We start from the raw sequence: 21,663 nt of genomic DNA on the forward strand, positions 1-21,663 counted from the left end.
ATCCTATACTCACTTACCTGTGAATGAGGGTGCTTCCAGATGACCGGTGTGCAACTACTCCAGCTTTTCCTCCTTAACTGATTTTTTTTTTTCCTGGTAAGGAAAAAGATGGAAAAAGCAGTGGGGAAAACACAGGAGAATTACAAATGGAAGACAAAGAGCTTTTCTACACAAGAGTTTTAATCCACTGTATCTACTTTTGATTTCGTTGCAGAATTGAGATCCAAGCTCTACACAAGGAGCTTTTCCTTTCCCGCTTTCCCACTACGCAACCTCTAGGTGATGCTGTGATATAGCAGAATAACATAATTACACAAGTGGGGAAATGTGTTTTGTTTTGCTTTCAGAAAAAATGCTGCATTTTCCCCGCTCTAAAAATAACCTGGAAAAGTGCTCTTAAAACAGAGAAGTGAAACTGGTGGGTCTCGATGTTATCTAAAGAACCCGTAAAAACCATGAGGAATGACGAGTGCACAATAAATGCCTCGTGTAGAAAAGCTCGAAGACATCTAGACCCCTCTGTAAAATTCTGTGAATGAGGCAGAGCAGCTGCCCAATAAAAGCCTCATCTGGAAGCACCCTTAGACTTCAATCCTATACCTACTCACCTGGGCATAAACCCCACTGAACTCAATGGACCATACCTCTGAATAGACATGTATAGGATTGTGCTATTCATCTCACTGAACTCAGTGGGGCTTGCTTCTGAGTAGACTTGCATAGGATAGCATTGCACAAGTCAGAGAGCTCAAAAATTCTTGTCATATACCCTTCAGCAATACACTGATCAAATTCCCCATGATGTGGTGGTGGAATTGTTGGCTGACAATCAACTATATTACCGATATGGAAGCATCCAATAAGATAAGTTCCAGCGTCAACAAAAATGTCAATAGCTCTAATATATAAATTTACTGCTCCTTTTTAGTCCATGTTCTCCTTTCTGAGAACATGGACTATAGCAGTAGGGCTTAATGGTTGAAGGCAATCCTGTACTCAATTTGATATTATCTTTTGTTTTACTATTGAATCTTTCTACATTGGTTATATACTATCTTATTTCAATGTAAAGGCCTTTGCTGATAACAATAAAGTTTACAGAACTGGCAGGGAGAGTTTCAAATACTTAAGAGACCATGGCCTAATTCTTGCAGGAGAGGCCATAGCAATACGTCCCTCTGAGGGGCCTGAGCCCCACAACAAAGGAACTGCATCAGCTGTGCCCGCTGGAGAAGCTGGTAATCTTCATAACCTCATTCCCTTCCTGCTTGCAGATGGTGGCTGACATCTAAGCCGCTTTTCTGCTCATCCTAATCCTTTTCAGAGTAGCCTCTGAACAGGGAGAACAGCCCACCACTTTCTCTTCGCATTCCAAGAGAAGGGTCTCCTTTCAACTAGCACGGCATGAAGCCAGTTTTCCAACGGGGGAAGGGTGGATGGATTTCTGCACGCCTGTGAGGTCCCACCAGCCTCAGGAAAGCCAATGGGTCGACCCCCAGAAGGTGCCATCGCTGTTTTGGTTTGAAAACAATCCTTGCTTCGGATGCTCTGGTTTTCTATGTCGTTTGCTCAGAAGTGGAGACACAGGCCTTGCTTTGGCTCAGAGGGACTGGAATAAAGTGACGCCCTTGGGCTGCTTTTGTGGTGGTAAGTCAAGAATGAGACATATTTTAATTCTGTCATTATATCCAGTGGAGGCTGGTGGCTCCGATGTCAGTGGGGTGGTGAATCTGCTCTGGGTTTCAGTGAGAACTCTAGAGGAGCTGTTCAAGGTGCAGAGCTTGAGTTCTGAGAGGTTCTGACTTAAACCCAGAGCGGATTCACTGCCCACTGACATCAGAGCCACCAGCTTCCACTGATTAAGATGCAGGCTGATTTGCAACCGGGTTTCATCAAAGAACTGGGCTTTAAGTCTTGTCCCTTTGATGCCAATGGGACCAGGGCTGCAACCCTCAGCTCATGTACTCTAGAGCAGCCCTATTAAAATCAATAGAGAGGCTCCAACATAAGCTTGCTGAGACTTAAAAGCCTGAGTTGGCATGGATCCCAATATTGACACTTAACTAATTCGTTGGTTAGTCTTCCAGTTGAAGGCAAAGCTTCCAAAGGGGAATAATATCTAATATCTAGCACAATATGTGGCATCCTGAAAATATCAGCTTTCATTAAAAAAAAAAAGTTTCTAGAGCTCATGATTGTAGCAAACACCTTGAAAATGTCTCCATGCCATTCCTCCTTTCATATTAGCCCCCAACTTTATTAAATTTAAGAAGTGTATTTTTTTAAAAACTTGGATCATAGAAAATGTATCCATTATGCAAAATTAATGAAATATATTTTAATTTGTCTAACTTATGGTTGCAGAATTTGCCTTTTTAGGGCACATGTTTTGGTGTTGGGGAGAGGAGAGGGAGGAGTGCGGGACAAAATGGATACAGTTCTGGGAATCCCCTGGGAAGATAAATGCACCGAAGAGTATAATCTGAGGGTCGATTTTCAGTCATGTCTCAACTGGAACTGAGTTCCAGATGCTTCAGCCTGTGCAGAGACAGTCGCTTGTGTGTTCCACCACAGGGCAAATTCAGCTCAGATTCAGAATTTAGCGTGTCACAGCTAAGCGACAGAGAAGGTGCTTTGCGATTCCATGCCAAAAGCCAAACGGAGCCCAAATTCATGCACACAACCAACTTAGCATTGGCTGACATTTTCCTGCAGCTTTCATGGGCTGGAAGAGTGTTGAATACTGAATGCAAATGGCATCATAGAACAAATGGAATAGGATCTATCTGTGTCCTAATTCAATACACAACCCTGAGGCAGGACATCTTAGCACTTGTGCTCGACAGGCCACATCTGGAGTACTGTGTCAAATTCTGGGTACCACATTTTAAGGACATTGGAAAAGCGGAGCTCATCTAAAGGAGGTTGGCTACGATGGTGAGGGGTCTGGAAACCAAGTCCAATGAAGAATGGTTGAAAGAGCTGGGTACATTTAGCTTGGAGAAGAGAAGATCAAGGGGAGACATGAGAGCAGTCTTCAAATATCTGAAGAGCTGTCATGCAACAGATGGAGCAGACTTGTTCTCTGTTGCTCCGGGGGGCAGGATGAGAACCAACGGGTGGAAATTGCAGGGAAGCAGATTTTGGATAAACATTAGGAGAAATGTCGTAAGGGTAAGAGCTGATTGGCAGTGGAAGAGACTTCCTCGGGATGTGGTGGGCTCTCCTGGGAGTTCTTTAAGCAGAGGGTCGGTGGTCTTCTAGCAGGGATTCTATAGTTGCAAATTCCTGCATCAAGCAAAGGGTTGGAGTAGATGACCTCCAAGACCCCTTCCGACTCTAAAATTCTATGATCCTGTGATTGTCTTTCTTTGGGATTTTGCTCCCCCTCTCAGGGTGTCTATAAGTTAATTCTTGCAGGGAGGAGCAGATGCCTTTTGTCTCAAGCAAGGAGGCATGTCCGCACATGATCGCCAAGGCACCACTCAGTGAACAGCCCATTTTTCCACACACGCTGCAGCCAAGGAGGCATATTTGGACCTGTCAGTAACCAAGAGTCAGAGTATTACCCGCCCCCCCCCCCATCTTTAGCCAAAAGAGCAAGCAACCTTCTGGTTTCTAAAAGGGTGGAAGACAGGCTATTGCAGAGATATATCATGCAAAAGACAAAGTCAAGCAGCCTTTCCCAAGCTGATGCCTTCCAGACTATCAACTTCCATCATCCTCAGCTAGCACAGCCATCTGCAGGGCCCTGAAGCAAAGCCTCCAGCACTGAGTAAGAGGGAAAGATGCAGGCAGCAATCTGCCATATGGGAAATCCAGGTGTGACCACAAAACTGATCCTTCCTTAAGAACATAAGAACATGCTGGATCAGACCAAGGGTCCATCTAGTCCAGCATTCTGTTCACACAGTGGTCAACCAGATGCTTAGGATGCTCTCTGAGGACAGACTGAAAGAATTAGGCATGTTTAGCCTTGAGAAGAGAAGACTGAGGGGAGATAGGATAGCGCTCTTCAAGTACCTGAAAGATTGTCACAGAGAGGAAGGCCAGGATCTCTTCTTGATCATCCCAGGCAGGACACAGAATAATGGGCTCAAGTTATAGGAAGCCAGATTCCAGCTGAACATCAGAAAAAGCTTCCTGACTGTTAGAGCAGCACGGAAATGGGACCAATTACCTAGGGCAGAAGTGGGCTCTCCCACACTGGAGGCATTCAAGACGAGGCTGGACAGCCATCTGTCAGGGATGGTCTGACTTGGATTCCTGCATTGAGCAGAGGGGTGGACTTGTTGGTCTTACAGGACCCTTCCAACCCTACTGTTCTATGATTCTGTGATTAGGAGGCACTTCATAATGGTACAAGCTGTTTCAAGTGGAACAGTGTGCCTCAAGAAATGGTGGGTTCTCCTTCACTGGAGGTATTTAAGCAGAGGCTGGCTGGCCATCTGTCAGGGGTGCCGTAGTTGCAACTTGCACTGAAGTTCTTGCATTGAGCAGAAGGGTTGGACTAGCAGATCTTCAAGATCCCTTCTAAGTAGGGATGCTGGAGAAATTCAAGATGGACTAAAAGGAGCTCAGATTCCTAAGAATCCAGCTTGCAGAATCCACTGCGGAGCGACCCCCTGAGGCCATGCAGAGGCCATGGACTTTTGGATTTTTTTAAAACTTTCCCGAAATGTACGCATATTTATTTGCAGGAATATAGTTTCTGCTGAGGAAAAGTGAAATGGAATGGGGGACAATATGCTAAATGTTACGCACTAAGCTAAATTATGTAAATTCTAATGAAACCTCTTATATAATTATTTGCATATTTTTTCTGCATGTTGAGGGGGGGGGAGTTCACATCCATCATTGAATGGATGATGGAACAGGCACCTGACAATCTGTAAAACACAGATGGAGTGGATTTTATACAGTTCAACCTTCCCTACTTCTAAGTCTATGATTCTGTGACCCCAGGTGGTGGGGTCATCTGGGCCTCAAGAAAATCATGTGGCCAGTGCTGCTCTGACCCTGAACCCAAGATGCACCTTGCCCAGAGGAAGGCTGGTCAAGTGATTCCACCTAGCTCTTGAGAACCTGCATAGCCTTTCCCCTTTATCACCTGAGCTCCTGTTTCTTGGTCACGCTTCAGTGTGATGCCAGAGTGTATTGGGCAGTTGGGATGCAGCTTTTAAGAATGTAAGAAGAGCTATGTTGGATCAGACCAAAGGCCTATATCTTGTCCAGCCTTCCTTTCCCATACTGGCCAACCAGATGCCTACGAGAAGCCTGAAAGCAGGACATAAGAGCAGCAGAACTCTCTTGCTTGTTCCCAAGCCATTGACAGCCTCCTCCTCCATGAATTTGTCCAATCCCCTTTTGAAGCCATCCAAGTTGGTGGCCATCACTACATCTTGCAGTAGCGAATTCCATAGTTTAACTCTCTGTGAGCACTGAACTCTGTAACATTTCTTCACAGGGGATGTTGGATTCCACTGCCCACCCCCTCTTGATGTCTTGGCCTGGCTCATGGTGCTTGACAAACATACGTTTTGAAAGAACACGCTCGCTTTAAATCAGGGGTGGGGAACCTCAGACCTGGGGCTCAAATCCAGCCCACTTGGGGTCCCAGTCGGGCAATCTAGATTATCTAGATCCATTTCAATCAGGCTTCAGGCCTGGGCATGGGACAGAAACGGCCTTGGTCGCCTTGGTGGATGATATGAGGAGGGGTTTGGATAGGGGTGGATGCTCCTTCCTTGTTCTCCTTGACCTCTCAGCGGTTTTTGATACCGTTGACCACGGTATCCTCCTGGACCACCTGGAGGAGTTGGGCATTGGAGACACCATATTGCGGTGGTTCCGGCCCTTCCTCTCCGGCAGGCACCAGAGGGTAGCACTGGGAGAGGAGGTTTCACACCCGTGGCTGCTCATTTGTGGGGTGTCACAGGGTTCCATCCTCTCCCCGATGCTGTTTAACATCTATGTGAAGCCGCTGGGGGCTATCATCAGGAGGTTTGGGGTGAGGTGTCATCAATATGCGGATGACACGCAGCTCTACCTTTCGTTCAAATCCTCACCAAGGTTGGCCGTGGAATCCCTGTCCAAATGTCTGGAGACGGTGAGTGGCTGGATGGGGAGGAATAAGCTGAAGCTGAATCCTGACAAGACTGAGGTACCTTTGGTGGGAGACAAGAGGAGGCTGGGGGATGTTGACCTGGTGTTGAATGGGGTACGGCTACCCTTGAAAGATCAGGTCTGCAGCCTGGGGGTCATCTTGGACTCCCAGCTGTCCATGGAGGCTCAGGTGTCAGCTGTGAGCTGGGCAGCACTGTACCAAATCCATCTGATACAGCAGCTGTGCCCCTACCTTCCCAACCATCTGCTCCCATCGGTAGTACATGCCCTGGTCTCCTTTCATCTAGACTGCTGTAATGCGTTCTACGTGGGGTTACCCTTGAAGATGGTTCAGAAGCTGCAGCTGGTGCAGAACGCAGTGGCTCACCTGATTAAAGGCAGCCACCGGCGATATCACATCACTCCAGTGCTGAAGGAGTTGCACTGGTTACCAGTTGTTTTCTGGGCCAAATTCAAGGTGTTGGTTTTGACCTTTAAAACCCTATGAGGTTCTGGCCCAGCCTATCCCAAGGAGCGCCTCCAGCAACACCAGACAGGCCGCTCAACAAGATCAGCCTTGGATGGCCTTCTCTCTGTCCCATCAGCCAGGACAGCTAGGCTGGTGAGGATGAGGGAGAGGGCCTTTTCTGTGGTGGCTCCCACCCTGTGGAACTCCCTCCCTAGGGAACTCCGCCATGCCCCTTCTTTAATGAGCTTCTGCCTCGCACTGAAAACTTGGTTATTCAGGCAGGCATTTGGGGTGGGTTAGGGTATTTTTAAATAATGTTTTAATGTATAATTTTACTGTTTTAAATTGTACCATTGTACATCGTCCAGAGTGGCTGGGTGACCGGCCAGATGGGCGATTAAGAAAATAAATAAAGAAATCTATCTATCTGAGGTTCCCCACATAGCCACACCCCCTTCCCTTGCCACACTCCCTTTCCTCCAGCCACTGGCCATTTGTTGCTGTTTTTCCCCCATTCCAAAAGGCTAAAATGACTCTCCTCAGGCTTCATTACTGTCAGGAAGAGCTTTCAGCTACATTATACTGGTATTTGCTGGTATTTTTGGCCCCACCACTTTTTGCTTTTGACCCTGCCCACTCGTGGAATGAGATCCCTGAGAGCTTCTCTGAAATGGAATGCGGAGTCTTAACCCTGCCTTTAAATTAAAGGGATCCAAACACACACTTTTTAATGGCCGCACAACATGAACATAAAAACATCAGAAAAGCCCTGCTGGCTCAGACCAGGGACCCACCTAGTCCAGCATTCTGTTCACACAGCAGCCAACCAGCTGTCGACCGGGAACCCACAAGCGGGACATGAGCGCAACAGCGTGCACAACGCACACCTGCTTGGCTCTGCTCTACAGAGCCAGTCTGAAGGAATGGTGGTTATGCTGCTGCTTTTGAAAGTCACAGAAGTCCTGGCTCTTCGGGGCCTGGGGATGCGATGTTGCCGTTTGCGTCGCTCACCGCAGATCAGCCTCTTTTACTGAAAAAGCAGCTGGGGAGGGTGATGTGAAACAGAGCGGTGGGGCTAAGAGGTAGCTTGGGTCTTCCTCCATCCACCGCTTCTCCTCTCCAAATCCTCCCACCTCTCCTTTCCCCTCTCCTCTCCACTCCACTCCACCCCCTGCGGTTCCAATTTGTAAATGACTTAAAATATGTCTTCCCCATCTTTCAGCCTCCCATGTCACCCTCCATCTCCAGTAGCTTGCAGCATTGATAAAAATTATAAAACAATAAAGAGTACATGACAAAAAAATGAAAATAGAATGAGCCAAAAACCAGAAGCCAAGTATTCAATTCATGGAAGGTAATCCAAAATAGAGGTGTGGCAGAACAGGCAGGTTTTGAACAGCGTGCCAAAAACCTCCAGTCAGAGGCTGTGCCAGAGGAAGAGGCACCAGGGGGGCAGGATGCGCCTCCTCCTACAAGTTGCTTGCCCCTTCCCATTGCTCAACCTTTCTGTTTACTTGAAGGAAAGGCATTTTCCACATACTGTACAAATTAGAAGTCAATCAGAAACAAGACATTAAAAAATAAGATGGAAATCTCCTAAGCATGCTTATCGGGAAGCTAAGTCCGTCAAAAGACACTGTCATTTCTCATCCAGAAATCTAACACACAGGACAAAGCTCTCCCTGCTTCAGACCTGGTGTCTGGGGTCAGCACCAGTGGGCACGTCCCTCCTCTGGGAGGAAGTTGAGTGCATGGACTGGGAAGTTGAAACAGGCTAATCCTGGACAGCAAGGGACACCAAGCAAATGGAATGAAAAAATGCACAGCATTCGAGAACAGGGTGGGAACCTGGGACAGGGTAGTTAAGTTTGCATTTTAATGCAAATTTAAATAATCAGTGGTGTGGTGGAAAATTTTGAAGGGCAGCCGTTCATCATGACAGTCCCCAAAGCCACGCCCCCAAGGAGAATCCAAAAATGCAGGCGGATGCGTAGATCCATATCAAAAACCATTTCTAGCCATTTTCATCTCCACCAGGAGCAGGTCTTTTGTAAAGCTGATGGGTCCCAATTGCCTATTCAGGACCAAGCCACCCCAAATACTTTGCATTACACCAGGGAACAATATATTGTTGGGAAAATTCATTCTCCCAAGCTACTGTGAGAATTACAGCTAAAATCAGAGGGAACAGGGAAGTCTGAGCGGGGTGGCAGACGACATCAGCATCCCTGCTAATAAAAAAGTCCCGGAACGCCAACCCTCTGAGCCCTGGCTCCATGACAACATTGCAAATAATTTTGCACTTTCAAACCAATGCGTGAACTGAAACTCTGTTATCCTTTGAAATTCGCGCTTGTCCAAATGTTGCAATGGAGTTCTCCAATCCAAACGTGCATATACCGGTGAAAATAATGTTCAGAACTGCATTATATTAGAAAAAAAATGCTTACAAAAATGTGCATATTAGGCAAAAATGCCTAATATATCAGGGGAAATGAGCACAAAACAATGTATGAATGTTCATGCAAACTTAAAAAAATATTCAAGTTCGGAATCAACTGACTTTAAGATTGGAAAGATTCTCAAAAGTATAGGATCAAATGAATTTAAGACTGGAAAAATGAGAAAGTGAGAGAAACTGAAGCCCTAGAACACAAGACAGTCAGACAGTAGATCAGGATGTACTGCTAGAGCTCCAGGTAGATCAGTGAAGGTTCTGACTCCCAACTATTTAACAAGAGCAGCAACCAAAAGTCTTTGAAAAAGAAGAAAATTAGGCCTCTGAAACAAAACAGGCTTTATGGAAACCCAGGAGTGGATGTTAAAGGGTGGTAGACTCAGTTCTGGTCCTGCGAATGAATTCCTGGGCAGAACATGTGCTCGGAGTGAGGCATGTCGTTGTTGTTCAGTCGTTCAGTCCAACTCTTCGTGACCCCATGGACCAGAGCACGCCAGGCCTTCCTGTCCTGCACTCTCTCCCGGAGCGTGCTCAAGTCCATATTCATTGCATGAGTGATGCTATCTAGCCATCTCATCCTCTGCCGTCCCCTTCTCCTGTTGCCTTCAATCTTTCCCAGCACCAGGGTCTTTTCCAGGGAGTTTTCTCTTCGCATTTGGTGGCCAAAATATTTGAGCTTCAGCTTCACTATCTGTCCTTCCAATGAGCAGTCAGGGTTGATTTCCTTTAGGATGGACTGATTTGACCTCCTTGCAGTCCAGGGGACTCGTAAGAGTCTTCTCCAGCACCACAGTTCAAAAGCATCAATTCTTCGGTGCTCAGCTTTCCTTATAGTCCAGCTCTCACAGCCATACATTACTACTGGGAAAACCATAGCTTTGATTAGACGGACCTTTGTCGGCAAGGTGGTGTCTCTGCTTCTTACTATGCTGTCTAGGCTTGCCATAGCTTTCCTCACAAGGAGCAAGCGTCTTTTAATTTCATGGCAACAGTCACCGTCTGCGGTGATCTTGGAGCCCAAGAAAATAAAATCTGTCACTGCTTCCATTTCTTCCCCTTCTATATGCCAGGAAGTGATGGGGCCAGATGCCATGATCTGAGTTTTTTTAATGTTGAGTTTCAAACCAGCTTTTGCACTCTCTTCTTTCACCCTCAACAAGAGGTTCTTTAGAGCCTCTTCGCTTTCTGCCATAAGGGTGGTATCGTCTGCATATCTGGGGTTGTTGATAATTCTCCCGGCAATCTTAATTCCAACCTGTGATACATCCAACCCGGCGGTTCCCATGATGTAATCTGCATATAAATTAAATAAGCAGGGCAACAATATGCAGCCTTGTCGTACTCCTTTCCCAATTTGGAACCAATCGGTTGTTCCATGTCCAGTTCTTACTGTTGCTTCTTGACCCTCGTACAGGTTTCTCAGGAGACAGGTAAGGTGGTCTGGTACTCCCATCTCTTTAAGAATTTGCCACAGGTTGTTGTGATACACACAATCAAAGGCTTTAGCGTAGTCAATGAAGCAGAAATAGACGTTTTTCTGGAATTCTCTTGCTTTCTCCATGATCCAGCGAATGTTGGCGATTTGATCTCTAGTTCCTCTGCCTCTTTGAAACCCAGCTTGTACTTCCGGTAGTTCTCGGTTCACATACTGCTGAAGCCTAGCTTGTAGGATTTTGAACATAACCTTGCTAACATGTGAAATGAGCGCAATTGTATGGTAGTTCGAACACTCTTTGGGGTTGCCCTTCTTTGGAATTGGAATGTAAACTGACCTTTTCCAGTCTTGTGGCCACTGTTGAGTGTTTCAAATTTGTTGGCATATTGAGTGCAGCACTTTAACAGCATCATCTTTTAGGATCTTAAATAGCTCAGCTAGAATATTGTCATCTCTGCTAGCTTTGTTGTTAGTAATGCTTCCTAAGGCCCCCTTGACTTCACTCTCTAGGATGTTGGGCTCAAGTTCAGTGACCATGGTTATGATCATGGCTATCAGGGACATTAAGATCTTTCCTGTATAGTTCTTCTGTGTATTCTTTCCACCTCTTCTTAATCTTATCTGCTTCTGTTAGGTCCCTGCCTTCTTTGTCCTTTATCATGCCCGTCTTTGCACAAAATGTTCCCTTGAGATCTCCTATTTTCTTGAAAAGATCTCTAGTCTTTCCCATCCTATTGTTTTCCTCGATTTCTTTGCATTGTTCATTTAAGAAGGCCTTCTTGTCTCTCCTTGCTATTCTCTGGAAATCTGCATTCAGATGGATATATCTTCCCCTTTCTCCCTCGCTTTTCGCTTCCCTTCTTTCTTTAGCTACTTGTAAAGCCTCGTCAGACAGCCACTTTGCTTTCTTGCATTTCTTTTTCTTTGGGATGGATTGAGTTGCTGCCTCCTGAACAATGTTACGGACCTCCGTCCATCGTTGCTCGGTCACTCTGTCTATCAGGTCTAATCCCTTAAATCTATTCCTCACCTCCACTGTATATTCTTAAGGGATATGATTTAAGTCATACCTGAATGGTTTAGGTTTTCCCTACGTTCTTCAATTTAAGCCAAAATTTTGCAAGAAGCAGCTCATGATCTGAGCCACAGTCAGCTCCCGGTCTTGTTTTTACTGACTGTATAGAGCTCCTCCATCTTTGGCTGCAAAGTACATAATCAATCTCATTTCGATACTGACCATCTGGTGATGTCCATGTGTACAGTCGCCTCTTGTGCGGTTGGAAAAGAATGTTTGCTATGATCAGCGAGTTCTCTTGGCAAAACTCTATTAGCCTTTGTCCTGCTTCATTTTGTACACCAAGGCCATGCTTGCCTGTTATCCCGGTTATTTCTTGACATCCTACTGTAGCATTCCAATCCCCTATGATGAAGAGGACATCTTTTTTTGGTGTTAGTTCTAGAAGGTGTTGTAGGTCTTCATAAAACCGATCAACCTCAGCTTCTTCGGCCTCAGTGGTTGGGGCATAGACTTGAATTACTGTGATGTTGAATGGTTTTGCCTTGGATTCGTACTGATAGATCATTCTATCGTTTCTGAGATTGTACCCCAGTACTGCTTTTCCCACCCTTTTGTTGACTATGAGTGCTACTCCATTTCTTCTAAGGGATTCTTGCCCACAGTAGTAGATATGATGGTCACCTGAATTAAATTCGCCCATGCTTGTCCATTTTAGTTCGCTGATTCCCAAGATGTCGACGTTCAATCTTGCCATCTCATGTTTGACCACCTCCAGCTTACCTTGATTCATTGATCTTACATTCCAGGTTCCTAAACAACATTGTTCTTTACAGCATCGGAGTTTCTTTTTACCACCAGACACATCCACAGCTGAGTGTCCTTTTGGCATTGGCCCAGCCGCTTCACTCTTTCTGGCGCTACTTGGAAATACCCTCTGCTGTTCCTCAGTAGTATATTGGACACCTTCCGACCTGAGGGTCTCATCTTCCAGTGTCATCTCTTTTAGCCTTGTGATACGTTCCATGGGGTTTTCTTGGCAAGAATACTGGAGTGGGTTGCCATTTCCTTCTCCAGTGGAGCACATTTTGTTAGAACTCTCCACCATGACCTGCCCGTCTTGGGTGGCCCTGCACGGCATAGCTTATGGCTTCACTGAGTGACGCAAGCCCCTTCGCCACAACAAGGCGGTGATCCATGAAGGGGGGAGGGACCTTAGAAGTCCTCTAATTCAACCCTCTGCTTTCTACAAGACTTTGACTGGTGGCTGTCTACTCAGAAGTAAGCCCTATTGAGTTCATTGGGATTATAGGATTGCAGCAGCCTTAGTCCTTCTCATGTCACAAAAATGCTGCAGAAATCCAACAATGGGGGAAAAGGTGATCACAGAACTTGCTTGAATACTTTAACGTACTTTAACATACATGTCAAGTACACTGCCAGTCTGTCTTTTTATTGTGTTTTATTGGTCGTTGTATACTACCGCGGAAATTTTGAATTGAAGAGCAGTATAGAAATGTTACTTTAAAAAAAAATCTCTCCTTACACCTGGAGATGTCTTCACTCACAAATTGGCGTGCTCCCCTTTTGCCTGTCTTTGAAAGGTCCTGCTTTCCCAGAGTCCATCTCGTTGCATTTTCTCTTGGTTCAGCTGTGAACGGCCCTATCGGATCAGGCCAAAGCACTTAATGCTCCAGGTCCTGTCACAGGTAATCATGGCTAAGAAGCAATGCGCTTCATTCAGGGTGCTTTGCAAGTGACCCATTGTGGCTATATATATAGTAAAAAATGTTCCTTTTCATGTAGAAATCCTTACTTGTTTTTTTTGTTTTTTTTCCCCATTCTCCCCTGGCTGCCTTCCGTGATGCAACTTGCTTCATGAGCATTGCATGCTGTTCCAAGTTTGCAGAAGGAAGTACATTTATAGAAAGCTTTTAAAATTTGTAAAAGGCAGACAGCTCACCTGCTGCATGGGCAAAGAGTAGGACTAAAATCTGAGCCAATACCTCATTCATTGGTACACCAATCTGGGCCCACAATTGATGTAGGGAATTTGATTTAGTTTTGCAAATCATGCGAATATGTCCAGAGCACTTCTCCCTGACAGTTCGTCGAATAGAGGTCTGTAGAGTAGGGCACCTGGCCACCCTAAGGTTGGGTGGAGCTTCTAAGCCACTCCAAACTTTGGCATTCCCCCAGCCTTGTGGATTGCTAGAGCGAGAAATACTTTTTCATGCTGGGTCGAATGAAGAGGCTGCTGTGAAAAAGGCAAAACCCATGTTATGTATAATAAGAGAAGGAACTGAAACTCAAACTGCCAATAGCATACTGCTCTTATACGAATCTATGGTGTGACCACACTTGGAATACTGTGTACAGGTCTGGCCACCGCACCTCAAAAGATACTTAAGGCTGGAAATAGGCCAGAAAAGGGCAACTGAAACGATCAAGGGGCTGGAGCATCTCCCCCTACGAGAGAAGGTGACAACAGCTGGGATTGTTTAGCTTGGAAAAAGGGTGCGTGAGGGGAGAGATGCTGGAGGTGTACAAAATTATGCATGGGGTGGAAACAGTGGGTAGGGAGGCATTTTCTCCCTCTCTCAAAGTACGAGGACCCAAGAGGGTCAGCCCATGAAGCTGATGGGTGGGAGATTCAGGGCGGGTCAAAGGAAGTGCTTCCTCACTTTGAAAAAAGGCTAAAGAAGATGATGTCTCGAATACGTAACTTCATTTGCCTTTAAAAATAGCAGCCACGGTGGGGCCTGATCAGGGTTAGGGCTCCAGTGTATAGGGAGGGGGGTTAATTCTTCGCCCCCATGGCCCCCGCGGTGGCCCTGATGCAAACCCACACACGCGATGCGGCTGTCTTCCCTGAGGGGGAAGCTGCCATTGCAGCCGCCCAGGCCCTGACCTGTCTTGCTGCCCAGCGGTGGTGAGTGTGGGAGCGGGGTCTCTCTTCCCTGCGCCCTGCACACAGCAGAGACTTTGAGCCGGGTACCAAGAGCCCTTGAGTACGTGGCTTCTGTGGTGCCACTGATGGAAGTACTACATTTCCCAGCATTCCTGGCGCCTCGCTCACAGTAGCTGTAACAGGGTGCCTGTTACAGATCTTCCTCCTTTCCTCCTTCCAACCACTATATCCATCAGCAAAGAAGTGAGCAGATGGCAGGGTGGTGGTGGTGGTTGGAGGTTGATGGGGGGTGGGTGGGGCAAGAAGGAGAAGGAGAAATTATGTTGGCTTCTCTTCTGGCTCAGATTAAAATCCAAGCTGGAGAAGAACTTTCAGGGCTGCAATGTTCACCTTGTATTTGAGGTGAGCATTCCAATAATAATAATAATAATAATAATAATAATAATAATAATATCATAATCTTAAGTAGCCTTTCTCTTTAAAAATGACTCAAGGCAACTTGCAACAAGATGAAAACATACAAAATATAAAAGAGCTAAACACCATTTCCACTAAAATACACAACCCCACAAACAAAAACATCGGTGACAACAAACATACAATTTAACTAACGCTACAAGATGCTGAAATGTATATTTCTAAACAAGGAAATTGGATTCCTTGGACTGAGCAGGCGGTTGGACTCAAGGGCCTTGTAGGCCCCTTCCAACCCTACTATTCTATGAGTCTATGAAATACGAAACTTGGCAATATTACTAAACTAGACCCTCTACCGTTCCCCCTGGAACGTATTATCACTGGGGGAAGTGGGGAACGCAAAACAGGACAGATCTGTCGTGCTCTACCAAGACCCTCTTGGTCCCTTCCCGCCATTGTGGAAGCAACCTGTTTGTTTCCATGCTGAGTTCTGATTCCTAATTTCTCATATCCCGGTTATCACGAAGGGACGATGTGGCAAGCCCTCAGAAGGAGGTGGACCCTTCCTGAGTAGCAGAGGCTGGATGGCCGCTTTTCAGTGATGGTGCAGCAGTGGATTTTATGCGTTGGCAGAGGTTGGGCTAGATGACCGTTGAAGTCCCTTCCAACGCTATAATTTTATTTTCTGAGATTCTAATTTTAGCCTTAAAAATATCCGAAATGGAGTGCATGATTGCATGCTGGGACAACATGGAATTAGATGCAAGCTCCTTCCTTAGGGGTATTTAGTATGAGACAGTGAAGGCTGGTGGCTTCAATTTATTTATTTATTTATTTATTTCATTTCTATACCGCCCAATAGCCGAAGCTCTCTGGGCGGTTCACAAAAACTAAAACCAAACAACACACAATAAAACAATTTAAAATATATAGAACATTAAAACCACAATATAACAGTACAACCACAATAAAACCTAGCAGCAGTGCAGGAGTTTAAAATACAGATTTAAAACAGCAAAGATAAAAATTTAGAAAGCTAAAATGCCTGGGAGAATAAAAAGGTCTTCACCTGGCGCCAAAAGGAGTACAATGTAGGCGCCAGGCGAACCTCACTAGGGAGCTCATTCCAGAGCCGGGGTGCCACAACAGAAAAAGCCCTCCTCCTAGTAGCCACCCGCCTCACTTCCTTCGGCAGGGGCTCACGGAGAAGGGCCGCTGACGATGATCTTAAGGTCCGGGCAGGCACATATGGGTGGAGGCGATCCTTCAGGTAACCTGGCCCCAAGCCGTTAAGGGCTTTGAATGTTAACACCAGCACTTTGAATCGGGCCCGGAAATGGACTGGCAGCCCTACTATTCTATGAGACTATGAAATACGAAATGACAGTGGGGCAGCAAATCCATTCCAGGTTTCAGTCAGAACTGGTCAGAACTCTAAAGGAGCTATCCAAGGTCCTTTAGAGTTCTTACTGGTTCTGACTGGAGCAGATTCACCACCCCACTGACATGGAAGCCACCAGTCTCCACTAGTACAAAAACATGTGCATTGCCTAAAGCAGATATAATTTTGGGGTAAGGACAGACAGAATAGGTAAAGTGGGGCCTTTGCAACTCAGACAACAAAGCTGTGTACCAATGAATCAAATGATGGTTCAGATTTTGGTCCTGTCCCCTTTCCCCTGCATCAGGAGGGCCGTCTGCCTTTTACAAATTTTGAAAAGCGCTCCATGAATATTCACGTTTATCTGCTCATTTGTCACCTTATTAATTAAAAAAGAGGAAAGGCTGTATTGACGTGAAAAGGGTTTCTGGGTGACATCACAGGGGTAGCAGCCACTCAGCACCACGCACAGCCAGATTCTGTTGCAAACTTGCAGAACTGTTCCCTCCCCCTACCCGCCCCGTTGCTCGACCCTAGAGAGAAAAAGGTACATTTGGATTCAGCCGTGGTAGGATGCTTCCAAATGGGCCCCAGTGCTCTATACCTGTGACTTCTGTCTTCTCCCTTGAGGATAAGATGTTGAATTGACAGTTTACAGTGAGGCATCTCTTGCTTGGCTGTGGGTGGAGATTCGAATGTTTATATGCTCCCTTATGTAAAACCTCCCTACATACTCGAAACGAGAATACCACTAAGGAAGGCTGCTTTACTTATTGACTACATTGGTATCCTACCAATCGCTGAATAATCTAGAGCAATATACATTATGAGGTTTAAACCTGTTGTATCTGCTCTACAATTCTGAGGTGAGGCAAGTAGCTACTAAGGGCACACTCTTATGCAGGTTTAGATAGGAAAGAAGTCCTACAATTCCCAGCATTCCCCAGCCAAGATGGCTGGCTGGGGAATGCTGGGAGTTGTAGGACTTTTTTCCTGCCTAAACCTACATAGGATTGAGCCCTAAGGGCCTTTTCAGTGGCAGCACTGTAGTTGTAGAATGAGCTTCTGAAAGAGGCTCACCTTGTGTCTTGTGGTCTTTTTGGTGCCAGGTGAAGACCTTCTAATTTTCCCAGGCCTTTCGAATCCTTCAGTTTTGTTTTTAAACGTGTTCTTGTATTTTTAGCTCTTTACCCTGTTGCTGGTATTTACTCTGGTTTTATTCTGTTTTAAAGTTAGAAACAGATTATATTATGTTTCCTCATGTTGTATTTCAGTGTTTTAATTTTTGTGGAACCCCTCACCTGGAGAGCTTTGACTATTGGGCAGTAATGTAATAAATAAAATAATACAAAAACAAACCAATCCTGTGAGGTAGATAAGGCTGAGACATCATGATTGGCCCAAGCTCACACTGCTAGTTTCACGCCTGAGGGAGGATTTGAAACCGGGTCGCCCAAGTCTAGGCCCAGCATTCTGTTTACCATATCACACTGGCTAGGCCAAGTTTCCCCTCCATGGGTGTTGGACTACAGTTCCCAGTATACCCCAGAAAGCTGGCTTAGACTAAACCTTTCCCATCAGAGCCAAACTAGACTTTACACAGGAGACATGTGAACAGTGTCGTGCCTTTTAAAAATCAATCAATCAAAAGCATCTGTGGAATCTGCCAATTCCCAGTAAAGAACTCTCAAAAGGAAGAGCTAAAGGGCCTTGAAGTTGCCCATCAACAGCACCTAGGCGTCAGCCTGAGCAAGACACACAGATCACCTGGTCACAGTCCTCCACCCTATGGTGAGCAGTACACTGTTTCTATTTAAATTATACAAGTTGGTTCCCCACGAACAGAGTTCGTGGAGAAAAATCTAACAAAACATTTCACTTAACTAAAGGTGTACAGAGACTTTTAAATGTTATTTTGTTAAATTTAACAGCTGGAGACTCCCTTTCTGAGCAATAACTCAACTTTGACTGGGTTACTTTTAACTGTAGGTGTCTCTTAACCCCTTCATGATTTGTTTGCAGGCCGTATGTTACTAGCATATTATTGTACTTTGGCCTGCAGCTGTGTTTATAAAGGTGTACAGAGACTTTTTGTGTTCATATTTCATTGTGTTCCAATTTGCAATTAATTATGTTTGTTTAATTTTACTTGACATTTTTGATATTAAAAATAAAAATTTATAGTGCATTGTCATAGAAGATCACCTAATTCTTCTTTTTTTAAAAAGCATTTTATGGACATAAATAAACTCCCTACTTTGAGTTTATTTCAAAGTAAAATAAATTTTTATTTTATTGTTATTCATGGAATCTGCATGTCAAGAGGTTTCCAATGAAATATGTGATAGACTGGAGCGCTGGGCAGAAAACAACAGAATGAAATTTAATAGGGATAAATGCCAAGTTCTGCACCTAGGAAAAAGAAACCAAATGCACAGTTACAAGATGGGGGATACGTGGCTCAACAACACTACAAGGGAGAAGGATCTTAGAATTGTTGTTGATCACAAGCTGAATATGAGCCAACAATGTGATGTGGCTGCAAAAATGGCCAATGCTCTTTTGGGCTGCATTAATAGAAGCATAGCTTCCAAATCCCAGGAAGTACTAGTTCTCCTCTACTCAGCACTGGTTAGGCCTCATCTGGAGTACTGTGTCCGGTTCTGGGCACCACATTTTAAGAAGGATGCAGACAAACTGGAGAGGGTCCAGAGGAGGGCAACAAAGATTATCAGGGGACTGGAAACAAAGCCCTATGAAGAGAGACTGAAAGAACTGGGCCTGTTTAGCCTGGAGAAGAGAAGACTGAGGGGAGATAGGATAGCGCTCTTCCAGTACCTGAAAGGTTCTCACCGAAAGGAAGGCCAGGATCTCTTCTCATCCCAGAATGCAGGACACGGAAGAATGGGCTCAAGTTACAGGACGTCAGATTCTGGCTGAACATCAGGAGAAACTTCCTGACTGTTCGAGCAATACAACAATGGAACCAACTACCTAGGGAGGTGGTGGGCTCTCCCACACTGGAGGCGCTCAAGACGAGGCTGGACAGCCATCTGTCGGGGATGCTCTGACTGGGATTCCTGCCTTGAGCAGGGGGTTGGACTCGATGGCCTTGTAGACCCCTTCCAACCCTGCTATTCTATGATTCTATGATTCTGTGTTTCATGAGAATAACTCAACAGGAAGGCAATCAAAAAGGGATGACCAACTAACTCCCAACTGTTGAATTATATATATAAGATAGTAATTACATTTTCATCTACACATATCAATTAGCACATGCAAATAGTATGCAAATTGGTGTCCTCTTTTCTGGCAATGCATAAGTGGCCACCCTAGGTAGGATGGACTGTACCATTACAGGTGGGCGATTCCACACTGATTGCCGTTTTCGACCACTTTTCTTGTATTATTGCAATAATGAGTTTATTATCAGTAGAGGCTGGTGGCTCTGATGTCAGTGGGGTGATAAATCCGCTCCGGGTTTCACTCAGAACCAGTCGGAACTCGAAAGGACTCTGCTGCCTTATTCCTTTACACCTTGAGGGGCAAAATGGGACTAGAACAGACCTATGAAGACTCAGAACCAGTTCTATAGAAACTTATACATCCCTTTCTAGTCAGAAAAGAATCAAATTTAATTACATTCACTGAAACATCCCTCCACCCTTCTCGACATAACCCTGAGGCCCAAAGCCTCCCATACCCCATTCCCGGTAGGTCTTCACCAGTGGAAGTTGGTGGCTCCGATGTCAGTGGGGCGATGACTCCGCTCTGGGTTTCAGTCAGAACCAGTCAGAACTCTGAAGGAGCTATCCAAGGTGCTTTGCACCTTGGATAGCTCCTTCAGAGTTCTGACTGGTTCTGACTGAAACCCAGAGCGGAGTCACTGCCCCACTGACATCGGAGCCACCAGCCTCCACTGTTTTTTATAGATACTTTTAAAGATACAGTTGCACAATATTCTGTTCCCTCGGTAGGACAATGTTTTTGCCCTTATTACTGGAAGTTTTCTAGGACTTCCCCCAATACCATTTATTAAACACAGCACTGTTTGGATATTTGTTAATTATATACATAGCAAGATAAGATAAGATAAGATAAGATAAGATAAGATCAGATCTCCAGGGAATGTATACTATTATTATTACTAACAATAACATGCCCATGCCACACTTATACACACGGACACAAAGACCACCATGCTTCTCTGGCAGGAAGAGAAAAGAAAAAAAGCAACGTACTGGAGTTAGCTCTCGGTTTGAACACGGCACAGGTCCTGCAAGTGGTCAGCGATGGGGGGGCAGCTGCAGTCAGGTCCCACCAGGGCTGGTGCTGTTGCTCACCGCAGCATCCTTTCCTTCTTCTCATTTTTAAAACACATTTTAGAGTCGGGTGGCCAGCCAGGCACGTCCGTGATCACACATGTGCATTTTATTATTTTTACTTTTAAAATATATTACCCATTTCTACCTTAAAACGGGAGCTTGTTCCCAGGTAAATGTATTTAGCATCGCAGGCAGCAGAAGCAAGCACAGTATTTCTTCCCGTAGTCATGATGGTGGTATAACCTGAGCGAATTTCAAATGTGAAACTACACATGCTCGGAATATTTCAAATGTGAAACGACACATGCTCGGAATATTTCCTTTTTATCAGGGTTGGCAAACACGGTTTTCATTGAAAAATATATTATTATTGGGTTGGATCCAGATTAAGGGTGTCATCACACAGAGCTTTTATCCTGCGATCGAGATGGCTCCTTCACGGAAGCTTGCAGGCTCTTTACACGACGCCGTGACCCTCCTGCGCTGAATGCCCTTTGTTCCGTTTTTAAATAGATCGCAGATAACGAGCTATCAAATGACCCCCACTGTGTTCCACTTCAGTTTCCTCCGTGAAAAGAGAAAGAGCGGCAAGAAGAGGAGCGAGATCAGTGAAAGATAACGGAAGACTCAGATACAGGGAGAAGGGGGGGCGGAGGAAGCACATGTAAAGGCAGCCAGTGGTGATCCTGCATTTAAAACGGAAGCAGGAAGCCCCATTTTCAATGCAGGATTTTTTAGGCTGGTGTAGAAATGCCCTTCAGCTGGATCCACTGCTCTGGCAGAAGTGGGTTCCCCACCCCCTTCCCACAACAGCCTCTCCAGTCTACACAAAATACCACACACAGACCCTGTTGAATGGTATGGCAGGTGGGGGAGGGGGATCCCCCAAACTCAGGCAGAGCCCCCCCCCCCGCCACAGGACCATTAAACGCAGGGTCTGAAATTACCTCGCTGCACCACTGAGTCCAGCAAATTCCGCACTTGCTGCCCTGGTGCAAAATCAAGAATCGCTCCGCGGAAGTTAACAGCACAAAGTTGTTCGGGGGCAGCGGGGAGATGTGCATGTTAGGGGGGGGGACAGCGGGGGCGGGTTGGGATGGCTGAATCAGCTGCATCCAAAGCTGAGGGTGGATCTGAAAGACCT

At 45.6% G+C, this 21,663-nt stretch overlaps 1 protein-coding gene across 2 annotated transcripts in view; it reads right to left on the reverse strand.

Annotated features, from left to right (window-relative positions):
• The window catches only part of C1H8orf74 (chromosome 1 C8orf74 homolog), a 121,174-nt gene that overhangs the window by 61,563 nt on the left and 37,948 nt on the right, over positions 1-21,663 (reverse strand). For both annotated transcript variants that reach the window (XM_084833071.1, XM_084833082.1), the window contains one exon: positions 18-93. The gene's annotated coding sequence lies outside the window, so the exon portion shown is untranslated. Of the gene's footprint in view, positions 1-17; positions 94-21,663 lie in introns of those variants that run through there.

The sequence above is a fragment of the Heloderma suspectum genome, chromosome 1, assembly GCF_057233095.1.
Source record: "Heloderma suspectum isolate Gila_16-S chromosome 1, 16-S_ref, whole genome shotgun sequence".
Classification (NCBI taxonomy): Eukaryota; Metazoa; Chordata; class Lepidosauria; order Squamata; family Helodermatidae; genus Heloderma; species Heloderma suspectum.